The sequence below is a fragment of the Vulpes lagopus genome, chromosome 11 (genome assembly GCF_018345385.1).
Source record: "Vulpes lagopus strain Blue_001 chromosome 11, ASM1834538v1, whole genome shotgun sequence".
Taxonomy (NCBI): domain Eukaryota; kingdom Metazoa; phylum Chordata; class Mammalia; order Carnivora; family Canidae; genus Vulpes; species Vulpes lagopus.
In genome coordinates this window covers 108,457,704-108,468,454 of record NC_054834.1, presented here as the reverse complement: position 1 = coordinate 108,468,454, position 10,751 = coordinate 108,457,704, and positions in this window count along the sequence as shown.

Sequence of the window (10,751 nt, the reverse complement as noted above, 5' to 3'; positions counted from 1 at the left end):
TTTTACATTACTTAAGTTTTTGTGATGTGACTTAGCATACATACTTTTATTTCCATTTTTAGCATTTCTTATAAGGCAGGTCTAGTGATACAAACTTCAGCTTTTGTTTGTTCAAGAAAGTCTTTATCTCAGGGCACCTGACTGGCTCAGTTGGAGGAGTATGCAGTACTTGATCCCAGGGTGGTAAGTGCAATCTCCATGTTGGGTGTAGAGGTTACTAAAAACAAATAAAAAAATGTTTAAAAAAAGAAAGTCTTGACCTCTGGACAACTTTGATGTGTATAGAATCTATATTGATAGTTTTTTTCTTTAATATTTTGAATATATCATCCCCATCTCTCCTGGACTGAAACATTTCTGTTGAGGAACACCCAATTGTCTTATGTGGGTTTCCTTGTATATGATTCCTTTTTTTCCTCTTCCTACTTTCAAAGCCCTTTCTTTGTCTTTGTCTTGACAATTTAATTATAATGTCTCAGTGTAATCTTATGTGAGTAGAATGTATTTAGGGTCCTTTTTGCTTCATGAAACTAGATGTCCATTTCATTCCATGTTAGCGAGGTTTTCAGCTTTAAATATATATTTCTGTTCCTTTCTCTTCTCCTGGAATTCACATAATGTGGTTATTCTTTGGATTGTGTGCCATACATCTTATAGGCTTTCTTCACTCTTTTTCGTTCTTCTTTCTTTCTGCTTCTCTGACTAGATAATTTCAAATATCTTCTAGATTATTGATTTTTCTGCATGATGAGTCCTCATGTGAAGCTCTCTGTTTAATTTTTCTTTCCAATCATTGTATTTTTCAGCTCTAGGGTGTTTGTGTTTCTTTGTTTTCTATCCTGTTTCTTTGTTGAAATCATTCTGTTCATGCATTGTTTTCCTAATTCTGTTTAGTAGTCTGATTGTTCTTAGAGTTCAATAAACCTCTTTAAAAGGATTATTCTAAATCTTTTGGCAGTTCACAGATCTTCATTTCTTTAGGGTCAATTATTGGAGCTTTATTAGTTCCCTTTGGTGCTGTCATGTTTCCCAGATATTTCATGATCCTTGATTCCTTAAATTAGTATCTGCATATGTAAGCAGTCTTCTCATCTAGACTTTACAAGTTTGGGATCCCTGGGTGGCGCAGCGGTTTGGCGCCTGCCTTTGGCCCAGGGCGCGATCCTGGAGACCCGGGATCGAATCCCACGTCGGGCTCCCGGTGCATGGAGCCTGCTTCTCCCTCTGCCTGTGTCTCTGCCTCTCTCTCTCTCTCTGTGACTATCATAAATAAATAAAACTAAAAAAAAAAAATAGACTTTACAAGTTCACCTTGGCAGAGACAGTTCATCAGTCAGTTCAGTGTGGGTTTCTGGGTAAGTCTGCCGATGATGTCCTTGGTCAGGTGGAGCTTGCTAATCTTGGTGTTTTGCAGACCAAGGTAACTGCCCAAGTTCGGAGGTTGGAGGAGTAATACTGGCCTAGAACAGTTGGCTAGGACCTGTAGCTTGGTTCCAGCCTATGTGAGGCTACAGCATGCGTTCGGTGGTTGCTTGGGTTCCTCGATCAGGCTTACTAGCTGGTTAGAATTGGTACTATACTCAGCAGCAGGGTTCGGTTACGAATTGGTTTTCTTGCCTTGGCTGGGCAGCAGAATGTACCTCAGGGTCTGCACTAATCTGGGAAGGGTGACCCAAATCTGGCAAGACTGTCTACTGAATCCCTTGGCCATATGGGGCCATCAGTGCTGCTCAGAAGGGGAAAGCCATGGGCTGGGCTCTATTCAAGTACCACTTGAATGGAAGGCTAATATAGGCTTCAATATAAGGCTGTTAGGGCGGCTGTACGGCTTCCCCAGGGCTCCGATGGGTTCCCTGGCCGAGGTACCGATAGCTATATTCAGCAATGGGTGGTGCTGTGAATTATTTTCTCTGCCTAAGCGCAGTGGGAGGACCAGCTCCAAGGCCAGTAAGGCTATTTGTGGCCTTGACTCGTGCCACCCTGTGTCCTAAGTTCCCTGGCCAGAGTCGCTGGTTTTGGTCTGCCGACAATCGTCTCTGCCTGCTGGACTCAATTCAAGCATTGCTGGCATTCTGGCCGGGCTTTTTGGTTGGGTGGGGCTAAAAATTTCATCGAGCATTGGGTGGGAATATGAATTTGTTTCCCACCTGGGTGGGGTTGGGGAATCCTCCATGCCTGCCACCGGCTTTATTGGTGATCAGCTCTGCCTACGCTGTTTGGGGTTTGCTTGGCTGTGCTGCTTCCCAATGTTCCTGCCAGACTTTCTGGTGAGTCAGGCTAGGAGCTTTCCTCAGCAGTATGTGAAGGTTTGACACAGCTTCCCTGTGGGTGCTGGGGGACTAGGCTATGGGACCAGCAAAACCCTTCAGTTGAGGACCAGAATCAGAGGACTGTTTTCGACGGTCCTCTTCTCCGACTGTGCTGATGTGGGGCTGCCAACGAGCAAATCTGCCGGTTACAAGTACTGCATGGGGGCCGCAGGTAGGAGCTCAGTCTACCAAGATCTGAGTGCTGGCTACTGCAAGCCCCTTCCCCTTCTCCATCACAGTCATATTCCTAATTTTAAAGCCCCGTGGATTCTTCTGTAATCCTTGTGGGGGAGACCAGAATCAGGGCTCCCAAGAAGTAGGCAACAATGGAGCTTACTTCATTGTCCACTGGGCTCTGTTTTCTCAGGGGAGCTCTCTCAGGGTGTTGCTGCACCCTCCTGGGTAGAAGGCAGTATAGTCAGCGTGTAGCCACTCCCCTTACCCTTCCAATGCAGGCTGCCTTGGTCTTTGTGCTACAGGGAGGTGCTTCAGCTTCACCCTGTGTTCTAGGATTCTCTTGGTGGTACCTTGTCCATGAATAGTTATTAGTTGTTCTTGTGAGCGTGGATGAAGCCAGAAACAACCCATGTTCCCATCTTGGTGACCACTTTCCTGTTGATTTCTTTTCTATGTTCATTAGGGATATTGGCCTGTATTTCCTTTCTCGTAGGATCCTTGCCTGTTTTTTGCATCAGGGTAATGCAGGCCTAGTAAAATGAGTTTGGAAGTATTTCTTCCTCTTCTATTTTTTTGGAAGAGTCTGAGATGGATTGGCTTTGTTTCTTCTTTGAATGTTTGGAAAAATTCACCTGTGAAACTGTCTGGTCCTGGACTTTTGTTTGTTGAGAGGTTTTCAATTATTGATTCAATCTCCTTACTGGAAATCAATCTGTTCAGATTTTCTACTTTTTTCGTGATTCAGTCTTAGTAGGTTTTATGTTTCTTTTTTTTTTTATGATAGTCACAGAGAGAGAGAGAGAGAGAGGCAGAGAGGCAGAGACATAGGCAGAGGGAGAAGCAAGCTCCATGCACCGGGAGCCCGACGTGGGATTCGATCCCGGGTCTCCAGGATCGCGCCCTGGGCCAAAGGCAGGCGCCAAACCACTGCGCCACCCAGGGATCCCAGGTTTTATGTTTCTAATAATTTATCCATCTCTTTTAGGTGGCCCAGTTAGTGTAGTAGTCTCTTATGCTCCATTGTATTTCTATGTTATCAGCTATAAATTCTCTTCTTTGATTACTAATTTTATTTCAGTCATATCTCTTTTTTTAATCTGGTAAGAGTAGCTAAAAATTTTTCTATTTTGTTTACCTATTGAAAAATCCAGCTCTTAGTTTTATTTATTGTTTCTAATGTCTTCTTAGTCTATTTCACTTATTTCCTCTCTGATATTTGTTGTTTCCTTCCTTCTACTAACATCAGGCTTAGTTTAGTCTTCTTCTTCTAGTTCTTTGAGGTGTGAAGTTAAGTTGTTTATTTGAAATGTTTCTTGCTTTCTTTATCACTATGAACTTTGCTCTTAGAATCCCATTTGCTGGATCCGCTAAGTGTTGGTATGTTGCTTTTCCATTTTCATTTCTCTCAAGATATTTTTTGAATTTCTCATTTGATTTTTCCTTGGCACATTGCTTGTTCAGTAGCATGTTGTTTAATAGCTACATATTTATGAATTTTCTAGTTTTTTTCATGTGATTTCTAGTTTCATACCACTATTGTCAGAAAAGATGATTGATATTATTTCACTCTTCTTAAATAACAAAATGCAGGTGACCTAACATATGCTCTATCCTGGAGAATGTTCCATGTGTGTTTGAGAAGAATGTATGTCCTGCTCCTATTGAATAGAAGGTTCTGTAAATGTCTGTTAAGTCCATCTAGTCTAATACGTCATTTAAGTCCAATGTTTTCTCACCGATCGTTTCTTTGGATGAAATCTCCATTGATAAAACTGAGACTGAAGTTCCCCACTATAATTGTATTGCCATTTTTCCCTCCCAGTGTATTAATATTTGTTTAATATATTTAGGTTTTCCTGTGTCGTTGCATAAATGTTTTTGAATATTATATACTCTTATTGGATTGGCATCTTTATCATTGTATATTGGCCTTCTTTGTTTCATATCAATTTCTGGCTGGTAGTGTATTGTGGAGAGGTACAGAGATTTACCATATACCTCTTGCCCCCATGCATGCATAGCTCCTCCAATTATCAACATCACTCACCAGAATGGAACCTATTTTATCAAGATGATCCTATATTGACATATCATAATCGTCCAAAGTCCACAAATCACCAAAACCCATAAAAATGAAATTTAGGGTTAATTCTTGGTATTGTATATCTGTGGATTTGGACAAATTTAATAATATATATCCTTCATTATAATATCATATAGAATATTTTCACTGTATCAAACGTCTTCTGTGCTCTGCATTTTTACCCTCCTCACCATAACTGGCCTCCAAGGTTTTGCCTTTTCTAGAATATCATATTTTTGGAATCACACAGTATGCAGCCTCTTCAGATTGACATCTCACTTAGTAATATGCACTTAAGGTCTTTTTATGGCTTGATAGGTCCTTCTTTTTAGCTTTAAATAATATCCCACTGTCCATTTTATCCATTCACCTGCAGAAGCCATGTAGGACATCTTGGTTGCTTCCCAAACTTCCTCTTTATACAAGATGACATTTCCAAGAATTACTTTAATTACAAATGGGTTATTTGTGGTTACTTTGTTTCTCTTAATTTTATAAAATTTTTGCCGTGGTTAGACCCTTTCTATGGATTCTGAAGGGGTTTTTTTTTTAGAGATTTTATTTATTCATGAGAAATACACAGAGAGAGAGGCAGAGACATAGGTGGAGGGAGAAACAGGCTCCCTTCCCGGAGCCCCATGAGGGACTCGATCCCGGGATCCCAGGATCACGACCTGAGCCAAAGGCAGATGCTCAGCCACTGAGCCACCCAGGTGCCCTAAATTCTGAAGGTTTAAAGAGTTTCTCTTCTACAAATATTATTCCATTGAAGATCTATTCTTTTTCTTTTGAAAAGGCACCTCAAATCAGACAAAATATTTTTTTCCAAAAATATTTTTATTCAATTTATCACACCTGGGTTCTAGGCTTTTGACACTTAGAGTCCAAGAGACTGTGTGTGTATATGTGCGTGCACACAGGTATGCATCTTTTGAAAACTTTACTTTGAGCTTTCAGGAAATTGTTAGTTTCAAGAAGTAAATGAGTAACTACAGAAACAATTCAAAGTTGATATAATTATTCAGAAAACTAATTAATCACTGTGTTTTTGAATTTATGCTCCAAGGGACAGAGAAGGTCCTCATCCTCCAGAAGCTTAATATCTAAGGTGGATAAGTAGACAACTTAGGTAATTTTAAACATGAAAACGAACAAAAAAGTAGGATCAGAATAATAAGGTGGAAGCGTCTAAGGATTAGGGGTCAGAAGCCAACTCAGATGGGGTAAGAGAAGGTCTAAGGAATTCAGCAGAAACCTTTTTATAAGATTCATTTATTTATTTCAGAGAGAGAGAAAGCACATGCATGGGTGTGCATGTGTGTGCAGAGGGAGAGGGAGAGCGAGCCCTCCAGCAGACTCCCCGCTGAGCACACAGCCGGGGCAGGGCCCCATCCCAGGCCCCTGCGACCATGACCTGAGGGGAAATCAAGAGTCGGCGGCTCAATCGACGGAGCCACCCAGGCGCCCCTCCGCAGAGACCAGTGTTCCAAAGAGAGAAAGGCAAATGCACTATTCCAAAGCCAGAAACATCTTAAAAATTTCAAGGAATTAGAAAGGGCGGCGGGGGGGTGGGGGGTGGTGGTGGACAACCGTGAATTTAAAATACACTGTTCCGGTGTGAGGAGCCGTAGTAGGAAGGAAGGTTTTTATACGGGCAAAGGGGAGGACGGAGCACAGGAGCGCAGCACCTGTTCCAGGTAGTTGATGAGGTTCCCGTAACATGTAGTTCAGATCCTCAAAGATTTTACTTAGCACAGGTGAGTATTGGAGTTGTGCTTCTCAAGACGCCGGGGGCTCGGGGGTTGAGCACCTGCCTTGGGCTCAGGGCGTGACCCCGGGGTCCCGGGATCGAGTCCCACGTCGGGTTCCCCGCAGGGAGCCTGCTCCTCCCTCTGCCCGTGTCTCTGCTCCTCTCTCTGGGTCTCTCATGAATAAGTAAATAAAATCTTAAAAAAAAAAAAAAAAGAGTTGTGCTTCTCAAACTGCATTGCTTACGCATCACGGGAGATCTTATTAAAATGCAAAGATGAAGTAAGTGTGTCTGGGAGCAGCACCGAAGGGCCTGCAGTTCACGGCCACAGGCGCTGCTGGTGCTGCGGGTCTGGGGCCACATCACGTCGGCGGAGCGTGAGGTGTCCCATCTATGAACCCTGCTCATCGTCGAAATCACCCGTATCTGCCGGTGACCGTGTTGTGTTGTGGACGTGGACTCGCCCACCTGGAATTCCTGATAAGGGGACCCAAGAACGTGACGACGAAGACAGAAGTCCCTGGGTGGGCCAGCCACAAAGCTGGCAGCGGCTGGCGGACTGCCGCAGGCCGGGGAGCAGCGTGGGCGACAGGAGGGTGTGCTGCGACAGGAAGGTGTGCTGCGACAGGAAGGTGTGCTGCGACAGGAAGGTGTGCTGCGACAGGAAGGTGTGCTGCGACAGGAAGGTGTGCTGCACAAACCCGAGGCGAGAAGCGCCCGTGGGTGACAGGCTGCGCCGCCGTGTGGGCTCGGCCAGGCATCCTCTGGCGGCGGGGCCAAAGGTCACTTTAAAACGGGACAGTACAGGCCCGTCCAGCTGCACCAACAACCAGATTGACGTGGGGCAGGTTCACGGGAGAAGGCGACATGTGATGGTGCGCGTGGGGGGCCTGTGCACCCACGGCAGCTCCAGGAGTCAGGCAGAGCGGGGCGTGTGGTCCTGGACCAAGGAGAGCGGCCTGGGGGCCTGGGGCTCAGGGGCAAGGGGTGCACCTCACAAGGGGACAGGAGCAGGTGTCCGGCGGGGAGGCGTCCGTCCTGCCACACAGATGGATCCCTCGGGGAGAGGTGTTCTGTGCCAGCCCCCTCCGGGGAAGCCCTCCAACCCGGCTGCCTCTGTGGGGTCAAGGGAGGGACACAGGTTCCTCTTGAGCCCATGAGGCCTCAACCGCCTTCGACTCAGTATTTCTGTGAAGACAAGGGCGGCCCGTTGGGGTCTTGCTGATGACAGTTACAGCCCCATCGCCGTCCGTGTCCTCCGCTGCGGACATCCCCAAGCTTCGCCAGTGACCCTCCCGTTCCCCCCGACGTACTGGAAGGAAAACCAGCCAAGTCTCCAGCAGCACAGACGGCGAGGTGGGGGGCGGCTCCACCCCAGGAAGGCCTCGTGTGCTTCCCGGTCTTCCTCTCCTATTAACAGGCCCCGGGGCGGGGGTGAAGCCAGCAGCAGCTCTGCCAGAGGGCAGGGCCCGAGGCCGACACGCCCAAGGCACGGCGGACCGGAGTCCCCGGGCCGGCGGGAAAGCGCCTACACTGCCACACATTCTCTTAGAAGTCTAGAAATCTATGCAAAATAGGAGTAAAGACATCAAGAAAAAAGTTCTCAAGGAGTGTTTTCTTTTTTTCTGAAGAAACCCATGACATTAAAAATACTTTAAAACTGTATGACTTACACTTCGGATTAATAAAAATTTAGAAAAAAAAAAAAACGAAAAGGACTGGGGTGAGGGAATGTCAAAAATTACCCGGGTCCCTGATTCCGGAGCCGCTGGACAACAGGCCCACAGAAGCGTCCCTGGACGCCTTGCCCGGCTCTGGTCCGGCCGTCCTGGAGAGCGGAGCCGCTCCTGGGGCTCTGGGAGGCTGAGCTGCTGCACCCAGCACCCCCTGCATGAGATCCACCGACGGACAACGTGCAACCTGCAGAGGCTGCGCGTAGGCCAACGGGCCTGAGCACTGGATCGCAGAAGGGGCCACGGAGCCCCCCTCAATCCACCCGGGGGCCCGAAGCAGCCAGAGGGCTACTGGGCAGGCTCCCCCAAAAAGGAGAGCTTCCACGCGTAGCCCTATGTCCCCAGCTTCTCCCTTTAGGAACAGCCCCGGCCCCTGCCCCCCTGCACACAGCCTCTCCCCCACTGTCTGCCCGCCGCTCCCCTGCGGGTTATCCCACTAAGGTTTGTCTCCCTTGTTCAGCCTGCGGCGAATCCCTTCACGGCCTGCGCCACCCGTTCCCACTGATGGTCACCCTCCATTTGGGGCCCCCCATCCGATCAAGAGACACCCCCCATTTGGGCACCACGTAATCGACTCCCAGGATGATATCAGGCTGTGACAGGGGTCCAGGGGTCCCATAGCTTTGAGCACTGGGGAACCGTCACCCCCGTGGTCCCATTCACTCTGTACCACGTCGTTCGAGTACGGCCGGCTACCTGTGTCCCACCTGGGACCCCTTCACCCCATGCCCTCTGGCTACCAGAAGTGCATTCTCTGATCTGTCTCTGTTTTGTTTGTTTTTTAGGTTCCAAGAGGGACTGCAACTGCACAGCCTTCGTCCCCCACCCGCCCCCGGGTCCCGCGAGCTGTCACAAACGGCAACACGGGCTTCTGTTTCGTGACTCATCTCCCTCCGTGTGGGGACGGACGTCTCTAGCCATTCGTCTAGCGACGGACACGTAGCCCTCAAACCACGGCCGTTGGAAAAATGCTACGAAGAACATGGGCTCCGTGTATGGGTTGAATTAGTGTTTTCATGTTCATTGAATAAATATCCAAAAGTAGATTTCCGGGATTATGCGGTGTAAGTATAAGGTTAGATTGGGAGTTTTCTTGCTCCTTGAGGTAGGCCTCCATCACTATAAACCTCCCTTTTAAGAACTGCTACTGTTGATTCTTTCAAGTGTTATTTTCTTTTTTCATTTCAGTTGTGTTCAACTCTGCTCCTTTTTAAATATATTTTCTCTTTGTTGAAGTTCTCACTGAATTCCTCCACTCTCCTCTCCAGTCCAGTGAGCCTAGTTATGATCATCACTTTAAACTATTTATCAGACATATTTCTTATCTCTATTTCATTTAGTTACTTTTCTCATGTTTTATCTTATTCTTTGATTTGTAGCATATGCCTCTGTCTCATTTTGCTTGTTGTTTCTATGAAATAAGTAAAACAGCTACTTCTCCTAAACTTGAAGCAATAGTTTTCCGGATAGTCATCCCCTGTGTATACTACATGCACCTGTGACTTTGGCTGGCTGGCTGGAACTGTGGCTGGTGTGGACTGGGGCCCAGAGTACTTCACGCTGGGGGTGCCCTTGCTCCCTGGCTGGAGCTGAAGTGGACATGCCTCAGGTGATCCTGAGGCTCTTCTCATAGAGAACGCCCCATCAGGACAGCAAAAGCTGAATTGGGTATAAGCCAGAGGGTCCTGGGCTGATCCACACAGGGTATCCTGGCAGAGAGACTAGAGCCAAGCTGGCATGCAGGCCAGGGGGCCACAGAGTGCTCCGTGCAGGGGTTGCTCTGGCAGGGTAGCTGGAGCCTAGGTGGGGCACCAGCCAGGGGGTCCTTGGGTGCCCTATGCAGGCAAGACAGCTGCAGTGGAAGTGGGTAGGGCAGGGCAGGGTGTCCCAGAGTGCTCTGTGCCAAGGGTGCCTCGGCACAGCAGCTAGAGCCAAGGTGGAGCGCAGGCCAGGGTATCCCAAAGTGCTCCATGCAGGGTGTGCGCTGGTGGGACAGCTGGACCAGAGGAGGACACAGCTTATGTGCAAGAAGCACCCTGGCAGGGTGGCGGGATCTGAAGCAGGCATGAGCTAGGTCTCAGAGCACTCTGCACTGGGGGTGCCCTACGAGCCAAAGTAGAGCGGGCCTGGAGTATTTCAGGTGCTTGCCCGCGTCACCTTGGCAAGACGGCTGGAGCTACAGTGAGCACTGACCAAGGGCGTCCCAGGATGTGCCCTGCTCAAGTACCTCGGGGGGATGGCTGGTGGGGGGCTGGTATGGGCTGGTGCCCGAGCTCACTGAGGCAGTAGGCCAGCCAGGGCCCCCGGCCCCTGCTCCTGTCCATGTCATCAAGGAGAAGAAATGTAAACTGTGGTGTCTCCAACCCCTCCAACCTGGAAAGAGTTCCAGCAGCTCCCTTATCGTTGAGGGGGGGGGGGTCTGGGACATGGTTCCCTTCCTTGCTGTGTCTTTGTCTCTCTTGCCGTCCTCTACCTCTGTGCGGTCTCTCTAGCTTTTGCTGTACAGAAGCGGTCCAGTCAGCCCTCAGTTCTCCTTCAGGAGGATTTCTCTCTAAGTAAGCGTAGGTTTGGTGTGTCCAAGGAGGAGGTGAGTTAATTTACCTTCCGAGATGGAAGCCCACTTCCATCTTGGAGGGGAACCCACATCTTCTATCTTTTATTTTTTTTTTCTATCTTTTAATTTTATGTGTCTCATGTAT